Source organism: Sander lucioperca, chromosome 17, assembly GCF_008315115.2.
Source record: "Sander lucioperca isolate FBNREF2018 chromosome 17, SLUC_FBN_1.2, whole genome shotgun sequence".
Classification (NCBI taxonomy): domain Eukaryota; kingdom Metazoa; phylum Chordata; class Actinopteri; order Perciformes; family Percidae; genus Sander; species Sander lucioperca.
The window spans coordinates 11,723,820-11,742,436 of NC_050189.1; the positions used below are offsets into that span (position 1 = coordinate 11,723,820).

Sequence of the window (18,617 nt, forward strand, 5' to 3'; positions counted from 1 at the left end):
CCGTAGGTTTGGAGTGTAGAAAGATGACCTTTGTCTTCCCCGTCGTCCATGATGCAACTTTTACTTTTTCTGTGTCAAAATGTTAAAAAAAAAATTCCGACGTTTTGGTCGTCTTTCTCAACACTTTCTCGTAAATTTCTGCCACTTTTTTGACATTTATTTCCTACGTTTTTCAACGTTGTATTATCAATTTTTCTTTACATGCTTTAAAAAGTACTAAAACACCCACATTCAATGAAAGTAGGGAACTGATCATGTATTTAACTTGTGAAGAGCGTTGTACGGAACCATCCACGTTATTAAAATTTTTGGATTTGGTTGAAAATGTGGTTGAAAGAATCCCAAATTTCTGATGTAGAAACTTTTTAAAAAATGGGTCAGATTTGCCCTGAGGACAACAGGAAGGTTAAAACTCATACATGTGTCAGTGTCTTTCCCCTCCCTCTGATTGGAGCAATACGCTGATATTTATTTTAATTTGGGGTTTTGAAAGAGGCCTGAGGCTGTAGAGGGGAGAACCGAGTCTTTAATTAGACCGCAGAGAGAAGCTGTTTAATTAACCAAACACACCGGGAGAGTCGATCGGCTGCAGTCAGAATAATCCACACCTGCATTTTTAAAGTCGTTCAGTACAAGAGCTGAATGAAAATGAAGTGTTCGGAGCAGCTGAAGTTTAAAAAAGAAGCCGTCCGGATCAAGGGAAGTACGTTTCCTGATCAAAGTCTGTTCTCTTTAAGGCGCTGACGCACCAAGGCGATTTCCGGCCGTCGGACAGTCTGGCGAGGTCGGTCGGTGACTCGAGTCTGTTCGGTGTCGTCAGTCGGAGGAGCCGTCGGCCTTCATTTGGGCCGATTTGACTTGCTGGGTCGGAGGGCGGGCAGTCGGACTCAATGGCCAATCTGATTGGTGGAGTCAGTGTTTCCTCTATGTTGATAGCATAGTGGCGGTCCGCCATGGTAAAATTTCCAGCGCCACGGTATCCGAAGTAGGGCGGACGCACAACAGGGTTTCCGCTATGTACACCGCGCGCTACCGCTCCTTCAGCTGTTTATGAAAAGTCATAAAGTCGTAGCGCCGTCTGCTCTACTGAACTCAGGCAAACTACTCTCAAGCAAGCTCTCTCTCCCGCCAGGGTGAGCAGCGACAGGACGTCATCACTCGCAAAGTTATGGCAACCAAATAAACAACAGGGCGAGTACAGCGACGAAAGCCGCGACATGAAATCCGCACTCACGCCCGTGAAATATGACCGCTGCAGTTTATTGGGAAATAGCGTTGTGGACACTGAAGTTGATGAATTTACAGTTCATCAGACCCCAGATGAGACAAGAAGCTAACGTTAGCTAACGTTAGCCACGCTGCTGTGACGGCCCCTCTGCCTCTGACTCCCCGCTGCAGGAGACTGTGTGTATTCCTCCGACATCTTGTTGTAACGTTACAGATTTAAAACCGTTTTCCATGTTAGTGGGGGTGCATACCGCTCAAAACCAACATGAAAAACGTAGCTAGTAATGTTCACTCAGCGTTTAGTTTTGTTGTTAAACTGTGTGTAAAATGAGCGGTGACGTTAAGTCCCCCTACGGTACCGTCTATTTCCTGGATGGTTTCAAGGCAACGGTCTGTAGCTTACATTAGCAGATGAGCCCGTACAGGGTTTCCCGCAGCACTTTGTAGTTCGGGCGGCCGCCTAAGCTGGGGAACCCTACCGCCTTAACACTAGAACGGCCATGACGGTTATTTTGACCGTTTTGAAATTTATATGTGTAATAACTTTGCTGAATAAAAAAATACAATCCTGCTGCTGCCTGACTTTTCCTAAAATAGTCTGTATTTTAATTTAAAATTGTTTTTATATACATTACACAAAAGGCAAAGAAAATACAATCACTTTTACCTATTTCGGCCATACACGGTCATATTGACCGCTCGGATTTTTGCGGTATTTTTAATTTTTCGCGCGGTTAAAGATGCATCTTGGTTGCGTAGTAACTACCATAGTCTCTGTCAGAGAAATGTAACTAGCGGTCTCGAGTAACAAGTGTGGGCATCACCGATGGGCCGAAGGCAAAGCCAGAGTCGGTAACGTAGGCTACTACGGCGTGGAGGCACTCTGTTCTGAATCAGAAGGCAAACACCGGGCGCTCGCTCTGTGAAAGGCGCCGTACACGTAGATGGCCGGTGGCTGTCTACATGTTCATATAACTTTATACATCCTCGAACTGGCTGGAATCGTTGCACACATCCTCTCCAAGGAGTGCACCAACAGTAAAATTGTCCGGAGGTAGTTCATGCAGCAACTGGCAGAGGAGCTGAGAGCGGAGTTTATGGAGGAAAAGAGGGCAGCGGCGCACGGTCCGAGCAGCAGCGCGCCAAAACGGAGGCAGTGCCAGGTTAGGTTATAGCTAAATGTTCAAATAAGATACTTATAATTGTTATTTATGAGTTAAGTTGAATGAATTTCCACACCATATTTTTCAGGATATGAATGTATGAAATAATTACGGTTTACTATGCCATGATATGAATAATTGAAAGACGTATTACTACTCAAATGTATAATTAAACTCGTAAAAATTTACATTTCGGTGTTATTACGTTTTTCTAAAGATATCCTAACACAATACATAATACAATATCGCAATTAGGTATTTATCATGAGAGATTATAGAGTTTGGAATCTGGCGGTCAAAATGACCGCTCACGGCAGTTCTAGTAGTTATGGAATTCCGGCACTTCTAGTGTTAACTAGGTCGTCAAAAAAAAAAAATCCGCTGCACAAAAGGCCGTCAAGTGCATCTTGGACGGTTCACACCGCGAGCGGGCATGCGCGCCACACGGCCGAAATGAGGGAAAGAAAAAGAGACGTGGTCCGTCGCTGTCTGGAGGATAACTAGCTAGTTGATATCGCGCGCGTGTGTCCGTGAGAACAATCGCCATTTCACCGTCGCGTGTGCGTCCTGTTTTTATTTCACGCGTACTATCTGCTGGAGTGTGTGAAGTAGGGATGGGCGATACCACACTTTTAGGATTCGATACGATACCGATACTTTTTCTTGCATTTTCATCGATATCGTTAATTTCTTATTGCCAATTTTTGTCAGTAAAAATATTATTACATTTAAGACAAATCACAAGACAAATACAGACCATTTATACAAAATGTATTATGGTCAATACATAATAAAATTAAAAGTAAAATAAATAACATAAATATGAATGAAATAAATTAAATATGAACAAAAACATACACATTTTCAGGCCCTTGGCTGTGTCGCTGTCGGCTGTGTCGCACGTTGACGCTCATTCGCTCGTCTCCTGTCACGTGACGCGGGCCAGCTCAATACGCCGCCAGGTACAGGGGTGTCCCGGCACATAGTCATTTAAGTAAGTAATCTAAAACAGCTGAAAGTAATGCATACACCCCCAATTATTATTTTTTAGTTTATATCGATATTTTTTTAAGGAAATCGATGCCAAATGAGTAGCGTGAGTATATCGATCTATCGATACCACAGGATCGATACGCCCATCCCTAGTGTGAAGCTGTGGGCTGAGCTCTGTTATCTCAGCGCTGTTAGTTTTGGAGAAGAGTTGTGGTGCAAAGTGGAAGAGAGCGTGTCACGGAGGATAATGGGAGCAATGCCAGTGACACTGTCACAGCACATTTTTTGAAAATAGTTTAATGAGCTTAAAATTGCACATTGCAAAGTGTTATTTTGAAAAGCTGGTTATTAATTATTTATTATTTAAATTTGATATTTAGTGTAGTGTGTACTAGAGCTGTAAGTACATTTTGATTGACAGATTTTTAAAAGCCCGAACCCGTTTACGAACCCGACTGTACAAAAGGCCGTCTATCAGCAGTGATTAGAGGGCATGTCGGAAAACAGCGCGGACACGTTCTTCACGCCGCGAGCGGGCACACGCACCACTCGGCGGAAAAGGGAGAGAAAGGGAAAAAAAGAGACTGCGCCGCACGCACACAGCTCTTTTGTCTTCCGTCAAGAATGAGTAATTTATACATTTTTTAACATAATTTATTCATGACTAACGGAGGCTATAGGCCACATGGAAGTTGGAACAAAGAAATAAAATAAGCCCTCCAGAAGCCAGCCTCTGTTTCACCTCCTTAGCATCCATTTTCACGCTAATCTAAACGCTTCACCGGACCGCACGTTTACTGCGCAACTCGGAGCGCAAGCCCGAGTCCGGCCAGAGCCCGTGTAACATCATAGAAATGAAGACCGAACCCGTCGGGTCCCGTCGGGTTCGGGCAAAGATCTTCAGCTCTAGTGTGTACTACACTAACACTGATGTACTACCCCCCCCCCGGTCAGATGGCAAACCTACCACCTTAACTAACACATTTTCTGCGGGAAACCCTGCCGTACTCTGACGTCCAACACCACCGCCATCGCTGAAAACAATTCTAGAGGAAACACTGGGAGTGCTAACCCTGAAATGACGAGCAGGATGAGCCTGACGAACAGCCTCTCAAAATCTGACGAAAATCTGTTAAACTGACCTTTTGTCGATCTGGAATGAAGATTCAGCAACTGCACGGCCTATTTCTCGCTTAAAATGTTTTCAGAAACACGTTTCGGTGAACTATTTTAGTACAATATGAGATCGTATCCCGAAGGAATCCGCCATTATGCTCGGTTTTAAAATCCGGAAGCAGCCAGACCCACGTGACTCGTTCGTCCAATCAGCTGCCGGTTTTACATTTTTGGGCGACAATACATATTAGCGCCACCTGCTGTTATGGAGACGTATTACGCCTCGCGTACGCGCGGAACGTACGCTCAAGTCGGCGCCGCTTCGGTGTGTTCTGAGGCACTTTTTGGACTAACTCGGGGAGGCTGTCAGTCCGACTGACTTATCTGCCGAGGGTCGACCGTTGGTGTGAGATTTGAAAAATAAAAAGCAATCCAACAGCACATTATACAATGTAAACAAAGACGTTTTCTTGTGGCGGCCTTTATAAAATGAGCAGTAGTGAAAGTTATTATAGTCTATCATGTTATGATTGGGAGTGACTGGAGACTATGCTCTTGTTCTCCGTTTTTTGGTGAATTTCTGTAGCAGAAACAGCGCCACCTATAGGCCTGGAACATGAAGTAGCACGTTGAGTCTTTTACAAATGGATCCGTTTGGACGCACATTTCTTTTTACACGGTTCCAGGGAAGACGGGGGGGGAAAAAAGATCGTTTTGGTACGTGTGGACGTGGCCTTAGTGTCCGATAGTCCCGGGAACGAGAAGGGAATCAATGAAGCGGAACAAACATGTTTCAGAAAATGTCAAAAATGGGTTTTTTTAAACGTCAAAAAACGGCACCAAAAACATCGACATAAGCGCCAAAACCAGCGCCAAGAACAGCCTGTGTCTGTGCCTTTTGCGATGTGTTTAGTGGCCAGTCAATCATCCAGTCAAAGCCCTGTGTGAGAAGCTTCTGGATATAGATAGGAATGAAAGTGGAAAGTTTGGCGTACGTAAGTGCTCCACTTTTTGTTTCTGGAGCCAAAACGGATCAAATTCTAAACGATAAAGGACTTATCAGCGCTGTGGACTTTACAGACGGACGGGGCTGAATATCTGAAGAATGTTCCTTAAAGTGGAAGAGTGTGACTGCTGAGCGTCAGCATGACTCAGGCTTTACTCTGCCGCTGATAAACAGAGCGGAGCGAGGGAATAAAGAGGAGAGAGAGAGAGAGAGAGAGCACGGGTCAGTTCCCTCTTTTTAAAGATTAATGTCATACCCTCTCTGCATCGAGGTCACGTCTCTGCAGAACTGATCCCCTGATGTTAAACCGGCATCGATACGGGAGAACAACTCTCTATTGTTGATGAAAATGTTTGTTAGAGAGGGAGACAGGTTAGAGAAGGAGACAGGGGAGAGACAGACAGGGAGACAGGTTAGAGAGGGAGACAGACAGGTTAGAGAAGGAGACAGACAGGGAGACCGGTTAGAGAGGGAGACGGGAGACACTGACAGGGAGACAGGTGAGAGAGAGAGACATGGGAGAGACAGACAGGGAGACAGGTGAGAGAGGGAGACAGGTTAGAGAGAGAGACATGGGAGAGACAGACAGGGAGACAGGTTAGAGAGGGAGACAGACAGGGAGACAGGTTAGAGAAGGAGACAGGTTAGAGAGGGAGACCGGTTAAAGAAGGAGACAGGGGAGACACAGACAGGGAAACAGGTTAGAGAGGGAGACAGGGGAGAGACAGACAGGGAGACAGGTTAGAGAGGGAGACAGACAGGGAGACAGGTTAGAGAGGGAGACAAGGGAGAGAGGGAGACAGACAGGTTAGAGAGGGAGACAGGGGAGAGACAGACAGGGAGACAGGTTAGAGAGGGAGATAGGTTAGAGAGGGAGACAGGTTAGAGAGGGAGACAGGGGAGAGACAGACAGGGAGACAGGTAAGAGAAGGAGACAGGTTAGAGAGGGAGACGGGAGAGACTGACAGGGGAGAGAGGGAGACAGACAGGTTAGAGAGGGAGACAGGAGAGAGGGAGACAGACAGGTTAGAGAGGGAGACAGGTTAGAGAGGGAGACAGACAGGGAGACAGGTTAGAGAAGGAGACATGGGAGAGACAGACAGGGAGACAGGTTAGAGAAGGAGACATGGGAGAGACAGACAGGGAGACAGGTTAGAGAGGGAGACAGACAGGGAGACAGGTTAGAGAAGGAGACATGGGAGAGACAGGGGAGAGACAGACAGGTAAGACAGGGAGACAGGTTAGAGAGGGAGACAGGTTTGCCGTCTTTCATGATGACGCTGCAGTTTGAAGTTCATGATAAATGAGTTTTTTGGTCTGAAGGAGCTACAGCCACAGAGAAGCAGGACAGTCCATCTGGGCTTCAGTTATTTGGGTCAAAATCACCATAAAGTTCCTCTGAGACATTCAGAGGAACCAACATTCACCAGCGCCTTAACTTAACTACTTTAATGTAGTTAGCTGTGTAAATATCTAATGTTTCCAAAAGAAAATATGAATAAATTATACAAATATAACTTTTCATCCATCCACATGATGTTCACTACACTTTCAAACGAGGCCACGCCCCTTTAGATAACAGGAAGTGTGGGCGGTTTCATACCATTGGTGCAGCGGGTAATAATCTTTACTTAAAGCTATAGTGCGTAGTTTCTGTCGGCCCCACGAGGAATTCTAAGTAATGACAACAACAACTGTCGGGGTGTCCGCATGATACAAGCCTTCCGTGATCTAGAACTAATATTTTAGAAAAAAAAATCGTAATATTTTAGGGAAAATGTCGTAATATTTTTTTGGAAAAAAAAGTCGTAATTTAAGAAAAAAGTCGTAATATTTTAGGAAAAAAAGTCGTAATATTTTAGGAAAAAGTCTTAATATTTTAGGGGGAAAAGTCTTAATATTTTAGGGGGAAAAGTCGTAATATTTTAAGAAAAAGTCGTAATATTTTAAGAAAAAGTCGTAATATTTTAAGAAAAAAGTCTTAATATTTTAGGGAAAAAAGTCTTAATATTTTAGGAAAAAAAAGTCTTAATATTTTAGGGAAAGAAGTCTTAATATTTTAGGAAAACAAGTCGTAATATTTTTTGAAAAAAAGTCGTAATATTTTAGAAAAAAAAGTCGTAATATTTAAGAAAAAAGTCGTAATATTTTAAGAAAAAAAGTCGTAATATTTTAAGAAAAAGTTGTAATATTTCAAGAAAAAAAGTAATATTTTAAGAAAAAATTATATTTTAGGAAAATAAGTCGTAATGTAACCACACACAGTTGCTAGTAGCCAAGGAGGACATGGAGGATTAAAAAAACATGGACTCTTCAGAAGAGGTGATTATCTTCGCTCAAAAGTCGCTGTACGCCACAATAAGAAATACAGAGAGAGTTGTGTGGAGCTGATAGTCTTCATTAGCTTTGTAGCAACTCATTTGGCAACGGCTTGAATGTAACGGACGTTCATTAATATCAAAAAGTTACACACTTTTAGATATGTTGAAGGTGACAATGTTCAGTACACTGTGTGCCAAAAACATCAACCTTGGCGGAGGTAACAACGGACACTGTTGATTTGAATGATTACTTGCAGTTGCAGTTTGTTTTGGGATTAGATTACGCAGATACGAACGTGGCCGTGTACCGTGCAGGTTGGGGTCTGTGTCTTAAGTCGAAGTCTTTTTTTAAAGATTAATCTTTTGGGCATTTTAGGCCCTTATTTAGACAGGACAGCTGAAGACCTTAAAGGGGAGAGAGAGAGGCGGAACGACATGCAGCAAAGGGCTGCAGGGCGGAGTCAACCCCGCGGCCTCTGCGTCGAGGAGTGAACCTCTATATATGGGCGCGCGCTCTACCAACTGTGCTGCCCCGGCGCCCCTTACCTGAAAGTCTTGACTGAAACTCCGACAGCAGCAAAGCAAATTCACAGGTTCAACTTTCGTGACGTATTGAAAGCAAAGTGATTAAAGTCATAAAATGAAGCCAACATGCTGGTAGAGCGAGACACTTTGAGTGAGTGAGTGAGTACTTCTTCTTCTTTGGAGAAGAATAAAAGTCATATTTTTTGGCAGGAAACTTCCAAAAAAGTGAAAAAAGGTCCTCCACAGATCTCGAGGCCGGCTCAGTGGAAAGATAACTGTCTTCATAACATCATGGCAGGGTGTCACAGCTGCCTCGGGTGCCTCGACGCCCTGCAGAGGACGCCCCGCTCTGCTAGTGATTACTGTCTGCCTCGGTTTCATCACGCCACACGTGTCGAGGCTGCTGATTGGTCGATGTTGAGTGTTTTTCCAAAACGGCTGGATACTACTGAACTAATACTGAACTCAATTTATTTCTCTTCTTTCAGGGCCGAGATGAAGGCTCACTAGATCAAACACAAACGCAGGAGTTCAACAGAAAGGGTTGCCCGATGGCCTGGGGGCCCGATGGCCTAGGAGCCCGATGGCCCGAGGGCAACTAACTCCGTTGTTACGGTTTGAAGTCTTTAAGAAAGGCTTCACGTGTCTTTAACGCTGCTTCAATCACAGACGCCTCTTCGGTGTCTAAAAAAATGATTACCAACCGGCAAAAGAAAGGCAATAAAAGTAAAAAAAAAAAATACAGTGGTGCTCATAAGTTTATGAACCCATGCTAAAGTTGACTAAAAAGAGGAATAAAAAAAAAATCATCTTTTGGTAATTGGTCCTAATGAATAAAATCCAACCTTTAAAACCCATGTTGCAGGGTTTATTTTCTAATGAATTTGCGCAATTTGCTTGTTGGTAATGAACATTTAAGCTGTTACCCAACAACATCAAATACAATGGATATCACAAAACGGAATAAAATATGAATATGAAAAAGTAGTACTATTTTACAACGGTTTGCAATGATTCTCTTTTCCCCCACAATGCATTGCATTACGTCACGTTGGGGAGACGACAGACGAAAGCCCCGTCTCTGTTATCTGTCTATGGTCTCGGTCTGTGCCGCTGGTCTCTGTTATCTGTCTATGGTCTCGGTCTGTGCCGCTGGTCTCTGTTATCTGTCTATGGTCTCGGTCTGTGCCGCTGGTCTCTGTTATCTGTCTATGGTCTCGGTCTGTGCCGCTGGTCTCTGTTATCTGTCTATGGTCTCGGTCTGTGCCGCTGGTCTCTGTTCACTGTCTATGGTCTCGGTCTGTGCCGCTGGTCTCTGTTCACTGTCTATGGTCTCGGTCTGTGCCACTGGTGTTGCAAAATATGGCTTTTGGTCTCGACCGAGTCCATGTGTCTTTATTATGTGTATAATAATATTGGAGGGAAAGTGAAACACGGCTTGGACGGGGATGCTGTTCGGCTTTTCACAAGTTTAGACAGCTAGCTACGCCGACGTTGATAACGTTAGCCTAGACTGCTAGCTAGGTAAATATTAGACTGCCTTCGGAGTTTCCTATATCTGCATCCACGTTGTCAACATAAGACATGTTGCGTTAGTGCTCCTTTTGTACCATAATTTTATTGAATGAAATGTTAAGCTTCGCTCCTACGAGATAGGTGGGTTTTTGTTAGCTACATACAAAGCTAACTGGCTATAGTTAGCCTGTATGTATGCTAGCGGATTTAACTAACGTTGCGTAACCAGCCAGCAACTTTGGCAATCGGCAGTAGTTTCGGTGAGCTAACCACGACAGTCGCTCACAATCAACCTCTGCTGCTAAAAGCAGTCGACCTGCAGTGATGTTTGAAATAGAGATGCTTGTGGATGTGTTAGCTGTCGTGGTTAGCTCGCCGGAACTACTGCCGAAGCTGCTGGCTGGCTACGCAACGTTAGCTAATTCCGCTAGCACAGGCTAACTATAGCCAGTTAGCTTTGTGTGTAACGTAACAAAAACCCACCCATCTCGTTGAGGCACGTCTCCCCAACGTGACGTCATCACCGAATTGCGTTAAAAAACCCAATAATACCAAAAACGACAAAAACTGGCCTTTAACACTATTTGGAGACATTTTTAACAATGATATACATATGTTGAGTACTTTATGTACCCATTAATCAACAGTGGTGGTTAACCTGCAACATGGGCTTTAAGGACACCAATTTTCAGACTTTTGACAATTTTGTGAATGAATAATGTATCGTAAATAAATAAATGTTTTTCCTTAAAATACAGGGGGCATAAGTCAGTACACCCGTATGTTAAATTCCCATAGAGGCAGGCAGACTTTTATTTTTAAAGACCAGTTATTTCATGGATCCAGGATACTATGCATCCTGATCCTGTGTGTGTGTGTGTGTCTGTGGATTTATTTCTGCCTGTGTGTGTGTGTGTGTGGGGGGGGGGGTTATTTCTGCCTGTGTGTGTGTGTGTGTGGGGGGGGGGGTTATTTCTGCCTGTGTGTGTGTGTTTGTCTAAATAATGAGGCAGATAAAGAACGTCTATCTAGGGATTGAATAAGAAGCTGTTTTGTTGCACTGAGACTTTTGGGAGATGTGTTGTGTGTCTGATTTGAGGTGTGTGTGTGTGTGTGTGTGTGTGTGTGTGTGTCAGCTTGAGGAACAAAACAGATTTAATTTCAATTTCATTTATTAGTGTTGAACCATACCAGAAGTTATCTCAGGACACTTTTACAGATAGAGTCAGATATTATTACTATACTATATAGACTATTTCAAGGCTTGAGTACTTTCGGTTAACTGCCATACGGCGGCGAGAAGTTAAAAATGCATTCCGCCACAGGCCTACGCTCTGATGACGCCTTATGGTGTTTGTGTCCGTTGTCGGCGTCATTTCCCCGCTTCCCATTCATTTCTGTGGGAGCAGCCGTGCAATGCATTCTGGGAGCGTCACAGGGACTTTGGAGATTCGGGGTGTCGAGTCGGCCGCTCCTCATTTGCATAAAGTTGAATCCAGCCAACTTTATGCAAATGAGGAGCGGCCGGCTCGGCTCAATGCCTCTCATAAGGTGACGGAAATCTTTTAAACTGACCGTTGTCGATCCGAAATGAAGACAGATTCAGCGACTACACGGCCTAATTCTTGCTTAAAATGTTTTCAGAAGGGGTGGCCTCTAGCTCACCCAGTGAGAGCGTGCTCCCCACGTAAGCTGAGTCCTTTGCAGCGGCGTGGGTTTGAATCCGGCCTGCAGCCCTTTGCTGCGTGTCGTCCCCCATCTCTCCCGCCTTTCCTGTCTATCCACTGTCACTCTGAAATAAAGGAAAAGCCCCAAAAAATAATCTTTAAAAAAAAAAATGTTTTCAGAAACACATTTTCAGTGAAAATCATTTTGGCGTACATTAATGTTAAAATGTATACAGGTTGGCAGGACGGTCTGAAATGTTTTGCACGGTTTTTCGCTGTATGTTTTGTTGGTAAATGTGAGATGTTCGAGTCACACACACGTCTCGTCTTCATATTAGAAACTAGGAAATTAATTTTACCCGTTCTCACTCCCGCTTGGTCAGTGGCTGCACGTGGGACTGCTGGGATTGTGTGAGTAATGAAAATGTGATAGATTGGCTGTCAATCAATGTCTTCCAGTGATGCGGGCCCCTGATTGGACCAGGCCCGTAAGCAACCGCGTACCCTGCTTACCGATAGTTAGGTGTCTGAATCACTCAATTCTCATTGGCTACCTGCCAACGTGGCAGGTAGATTGACAGTTTCATCCGCCAATCACAAAAGTTACACGCATTTGGCGGATGGGCGGGTGCCAATTTCATGCCCTGATCACAAGTCAGTCAGAAGAATAGTTATAGTACGTTAAACAACGCGTACATGGACATGTAAACAATGCGTACATGGACATGTACCCTAAGCCTGTCAGAAGAATAGAGTTATAGTACGTTAAACAACGCATACATGGACATGTATCATAAGCCAGTCAGAAGAATAGAGTTATAGTACGTTAAACAACACGTACATGGACATGTATCACAAGCCTGCCAGAAGAATAGAGTTATAGTACGTTAAACAACGTGTACATGGACATGTGTCATAAGCCAGTCAGAAGAATAGAGTTATAGTATGTTAAACAACGTGTACATGGACATGTATCATAAGACAGAAGAATAGAGTTATAGTACGTTAAACAACGCGTACATGGACATGTATCATAAGCCAGTCAGAAGAATAGAGTTATAGTACGTTAAACAACGTGTACATGGACATGTATCATAAGCCAGTCAGAAGAATAGAGTTATAGTACGTTAAACAACGCGTACATGGACATGTACCATAACGTTAAAAGAAAACTTGTTGTCGTACCTCGTCAACCACATTCTTGCGATACATAAACATATTAAAGTGTGCTCGGTTCTGCATTTCTGCTGCTTTCGGTAGCGCTGCGATCCCTATCCGTGAAAATAACGCGTATATGGACACCCAGTGTAAGAGCCACTTAGTGCCCTTGGTATAAATAGGAAGCAATCTTTGGTTCCTTGGGTGCAACCCTGAAGCACATACAGTTTTTGACCACACACACGAACACACGCACACCAACACCACAACACTACACAGGCATACATACAAGCAGTGATTTGTCTGGAAACCCAACTAAGCTCTAGGGTTGCACAATATTGACAAAATGTGATATTGCGATATCGATATTAATTTAGATATTTTTAAACGTGAAATTACAAAAGTTATGGGAAAACGCATCAAAATAGATTCATTACAAATTAAACAAGTTTTCTTACAACACAAGGTTTATTTCAACTGACGGTCATATTGGACTGGTCCAACATGAATACATAAATAAGGACCATGTCTCCAGAACAGGACATGTTTTACTGGTTGTGCTGTATAAAATATAATGAATAAAGAGAACAAGACACAACTTTTCTGTCTCTTTGATTCGTTCCGTTTTGTTGTCTCTATTTCTTCACTTACACTGTTACTCTCTCGAAATATGCACACACGTGGTACGCTCCATAGGGTTTGTCACGTAGTTGACCCGTGTGCTGACGTGCACTAATGTGCAAGTGGCACGGTATCCAAAGTAACTGGCCAATGAAACATGATCATTACAGCATTTCAAGCGGACTCTAAGTCAAACACAACTAAGCCACACAGCCAACGGACGGGACGCAGCGCTCCACAAAATAAACAAAATATTGCATACTTATTGCGACACTTTTCGATATATTGCACAACGTGATATTGCGATAATGATATTGAGTCAATATATCTTGCACCCCTACTAAGATCTCATGGAAATAAATGGAACCAAAGGTTTTAACTGCAAATATGACTTGGACTTTCATTGATCAAAAAGGTAAACATTGCGTCCCGTGGTACAGCACCTCACCCCCCCCTAAGCTTGGGCTTAGCCTCCACACCCACCATAAGTAGTTCCTTCAGTCCGGTGGGTCTATATTTTGGGGGAGTAGAAGACTCTGTGAGGCTGAAACCTTCGAACACTCCACCTTTAGTGGAGTTCTCTCTCTCCCCCCTCACTGTTTACCTCTTTGTTTATCGGGGATAAGGTGACCAAACTCCGTTGGACAGTTTGTCTCCCGGGAGCCGCCCACAGCTGCCCGATCCGATTTATCAGACTGTCAGGGGGGCACCTTCGCTGAGAGCTCGAGGAGGTTGTTTCTTGAATTTTAAAATTCTTCCCAGAGAAAGAGAGAACTTCTCAGACCCTCCTGCTGAACTTAAATGCAAAAAAAAACTACTTTAATAATAGTAAAAAACAAAAAAACAAGCTTCGCGCCCGATGGCCTGGGGCAAAGTACATCTAACAACCCTCGTATCATAAATTATGTTATTATATTAATTCTCCTGTGGACCTCGGGTCAAATTAGACCCATTTTCAAAAACCTTCTATAACAGAAATTTGGGTTTTCTTTCAACCAAGTTGTTAAAAAATAATAACATGGATATACACATAATACAACTCTCTTCACAGGTAAAATATATGATCAGTTCACTACTTTAATTGAATTTGGGTTTTTTTTATTCAATTTCATAGTATTTAAAAAAAATAAAAAAAAACTGATGACAAGTGACAAAAATGTCTGAAAAAGATTCAAAAACGTGGGGGGATAAAACCAACAAAAACGCCAAAAAGCGCAGAAAAAATCCACTAAAAACTTTGGAAATAATGACAAAAACGTCTCGAAAAGCTTCAAAAACATCGAAATCAGTGACAAAAGCATCAGGAAAAGTGTCGTAAAAGACGACCAAAAAATTTACAAAATTTACAAAAATTTGTATTTTAAATTTTGACCCAGAAAAACCGAAAGTTTCCTGTATATTCCATATAGTATATCCTTCTCTTGCCCGTCAGAGACGCTGGACGCTATATGCTAGACACTGGACGCTATACGCTAGACGCTATACGCTAGACGCTGGACGCTAGACGCTGGACACTAGATGCTGGACGCTGGATGCTATACGCTAGACACTGGACGCTAGACGCTGGACACTAGATGCTAGACGCTGGATGCTATACATTAGACGCTAGACACTGGACGCTGGACACTAGATGCTATACACTGGACGCTGGACACTAGATGCTAGACACTGGACGCTAGACGCTGGACACTAGATGCTGGACGCTAGACACTGGACGCTGGACACTAGATGCTAGACACTGGACGCTAGACGCTGGACACTAGATGCTGGACACTGGACGCTATACGCTAGACACTGGACGCTGGACACTAGATGCTAGACACTGGACGCTAGACACTAGATGCTAGACGCTAGACGCTGGACACTAGATGCTAGACACTGGACGCTAGACGCTGGACACTAGATGCTGGACACTGGACGCTATACACTGGACGCTGGACACTAGATGCTAGACACTGGACGCTAGACGCTGGACACTAGATGCTAGACACTGGACGCTAGACGCTGGACACTAGATGCTGGACACTGGACGCTATACGCTAGACACTGGACGCTGGACACTAGATGCTAGACACTGGACGCTAGACGCTGGACGCCAGACACTAGACGCTAGACACTGGACACTAGATGCTAGACACTGGACGCTAGACACTGGACACTAGATGCTAGACACTAGACACTGGACGCTTTATGCTATACGCCAGACACTAGATACTAGACACTGGACGGTTGATGCTATACGCCAGACACTAGACGCTAGACGTTTTCGGGAAAAAAAATTACACTTTTGAGGCTTTTGACGGTTTCAGTGTTTTTGACGTGATATTTTTTTTTACATTTTTATATTTTTGTCTTTTACATTTGACGTTTTTTTCGACTTTTTTTCCCCAATTTTCTTTTAAATGTTTTTTCATGCTTTAATTTTTTATTTATTTTATTCTTCCCAAAGTTTGAAATTCTTTTCAAATGTTTTTTTTCCTCCTATTTCCAAGGCTTTTTAAAACTTTTTTTTTTTTTTTTACGTTTATGGACGTCTTTTTCTTTATATATATTTTTTTTTTCTTGAGGAAGGATGCCTAACCCCCCCGCCCCCCCGCCCGCCAAGACACTGCACACCCACTCCTGCGTATGTCGAGTGTCCCTGAAAATGCTATCAAATGTTTTCCAAACTGAACATCAATCTCACGGGAATGTTGTTTAGCTTTCACATCGATACGGCGAGCCACATACCTGCTGAAATAGATCGGCTTTGTGTACTCTACACTCCCTGTCATGGTCTTATCTCGTCACGTAATGTAAATATCCATAAAAATGAGATTGTGTCCTTCCGCCACCCACTCAAGTGTCAGTTTACATCCACGTCTGTCCAGAATCTTAAAATATTTGCAGTGAAAACTTTTACGATTTAATTACCCGTTTACATGTGAAAATATGCTGGCTCTATACACCCTAAAAGTAGTGATTATTTACATGGAGTCTGGTGGGTTTGGTGACGGTGTTACAGTACGTTAAAGGGTAACATTTTCTGTCTGGACCCTATTTTCCCATGTTTTTGTGTCGAAGTGACTGATGAGAACAACAATCTTTGACATTGCAGATGTTCACTTCATCACTTTGGCGTCCACTAAAAGTTCTGACCAGGGCCGTAGCACAAAATTCTGGGCCCTGTACAAAGGCATTTTCTATGGGCCCTTCACCGCATCCACAGCTATTCATTCTAGCATCTTTTTGGGCCCTCCTCACACGAGGGCCCTGGGTACTCAGTCCCCTTTCCCCCCCAGTCCGACGCCCTTACCGCTGACATGCTCAGATTATTAGTCTAAAGCGTGTTTTATGGTTCTGCGGAAGCTCCATGCAGAGCTTTCGCCGTAGCCTATGTAAGTGGCCTGATGTTTATACTTGTGCGCTGGTGTGTGTGTGTGTTAGAGCGAGGGAGAAGTGAGAGTGGCAATTATCTTCAGAGCGAGTAGTGACTCTAGAGTCGTAGTGAGAGAAACAAAGTGTCTCCTCTGTTCTTTCTGACCACGGTGGGAAATCTGTAGCAGGAGAAGTTAACCCTCTCCTTGATTTCATGATGTTAATGGAGAAGGAGAACCAGGAAATGAGTCGGGGGGGGGATGCAACGCTACCAAGCCACGGCCGCTGCGGCGTGTAGTTAAATTTTTCGAGAGGTGCACATCAGGCTACTGCGAAGGGTCCGGTCTAGACGCAGGGTCCGGTCTAGATGCAGAGGGGTCTGCGGGGGTATGCCATCGATTCTACGCACGCGCAGAACGTTCGCTCCGAGCCGACTGATCAGTCCGACTGACTTTTCTGCTGACGGTCGGCCGTCGGGTTGGTGTGTCAGGGGCTTTACGATGATAAAATAACCATTTTTTTAAATGGAGTCTGGTGCTTTTTTATTTATTTCTTTTTTTGTGGGTGAAAGTCTTGTGCTTTCCCCGTGAAACGAACTCCGCTCCGTGGCTTAAAAGCGCTGTGTTTTATGACCCGCAAAAAAAATAATAATGTTTTGAAAATGAAAGAGGGAAAACTTGATATTAAAGGGTTAATGTTGCGTTAAAAATCGCTCATGGGGGACACATGATGTATATTGAGGAGAAAGAGCCGAGTTTTCTCTCTCTGTGTTTCCAGTAGAATCGGCTACAGGTAATGGATTGTGACAGTCTCCGTGATGACTGGCAGTAAATCCTCCGTAACACACAGCAGCAGCAAAGACACACCATCCTGAACTGAAACGCCGCAGGGGGTCTGGCAGATCCCAGAGGGGGGCTCAGGAGATCCGTGGGCTCAGAGAGATTATAGAGGCAGTTATTAAAGGCCGTTTTCTCAAAATGAGTTTTTTCTCACACGCCGAGTGAAGACTCTCCACTTTTGTAGCACCTACATACACCAAAATTTGTAGTCGTATTCCTACCTGTATTTAGAAGGTTTTGACAGAGGGATTTGTTTAATATGTCATTCTTGGCCTGATTTATATGACATTTAATGCTTAAAAATAGGGCTTTTTTTGGGCTATTGGCAGTATTTTCTGATTTACTGGGTAACAAAATAAGCAGTATACCCACTAAGAAAGCTCCAGGATTTCCATATACCCACTTATAAATGCTCAATGACATGCAACAACATACTTTTTTATTATATTTTTGATATATTTTAAATTGTCATCTGTGTTTTTCTTCTTCACATAGGCTAAATAAAGGTATGTCCACCGTAAATTGGTGCATGAAATGTATCCGAATACAGGAAATGAAGTCGTTGATGCTCAAAAGTTCCTTGGGGGAGGACACCCAGACCCCCCATTATACAAAAACTATCTTTGACCATAAAGCCAATCTCTGGTTTATCAGTGAAGTGTCTGAACTACACTGCAGGCTGGATTCTCTCCTCACAGAGTGACGGCTAATTCATTATGAACGAGTCCAGTGCGGGTTGAATGCACATCAGCAGGTCATCGGCGTTACCCGGTGTTAGTGTATATACTATGTAATGTCTGTATCGACTTGTGCTGGTCGCACAGCCACGATGGTCCGTGCATTGTCGTAGACACACGCAGCCTCTTTTCTGGAAATCCTTCCGTGCGACCGACACAAGTCCACAGCGGTCCGCTGCGTGTATGTATGAGGCCATTACCACCGCATCCATCTGTGAGGTTGTCAGCTTTGTGTCTGCCTGGCTTAGAGCGCCGTCCAGCAAAAAGCCGCGAAGCTTAAAACGCTCTCAAAGGTTAGCTTTGGCTGCTTCTTGCTTGCCGTGATTACTCTGCTACCAGCCTCTGTCACGTCCCGTGTGGAGCTTGTGAGCG

The 18,617-nt window shown here is 43.8% G+C and overlaps 2 long non-coding RNA genes across 2 annotated transcripts; both read right to left on the bottom strand.

Moving 5' to 3' along the window:
* Positions 1-873: 873 nt before the first annotated feature.
* Positions 874-4,547, bottom strand: LOC116052084. Its single transcript, XR_004105488.2, has 3 exons — positions 4,456-4,547; positions 3,930-3,931; positions 874-899 (listed from the first exon to the last, which is right to left on the bottom strand). It is a non-coding gene; the product is annotated as an uncharacterized LOC116052084 (long non-coding RNA).
* Positions 4,548-12,935: 8,388 nt separating this feature from the next.
* LOC116052085 lies at positions 12,936-13,743 on the bottom strand. Its single transcript, XR_004105489.1, has 2 exons — positions 13,654-13,743; positions 12,936-13,006 (listed from the first exon to the last, which is right to left on the bottom strand). It is a non-coding gene; the product is annotated as an uncharacterized LOC116052085 (long non-coding RNA).
* Positions 13,744-18,617: the final 4,874 nt, after the last annotated feature.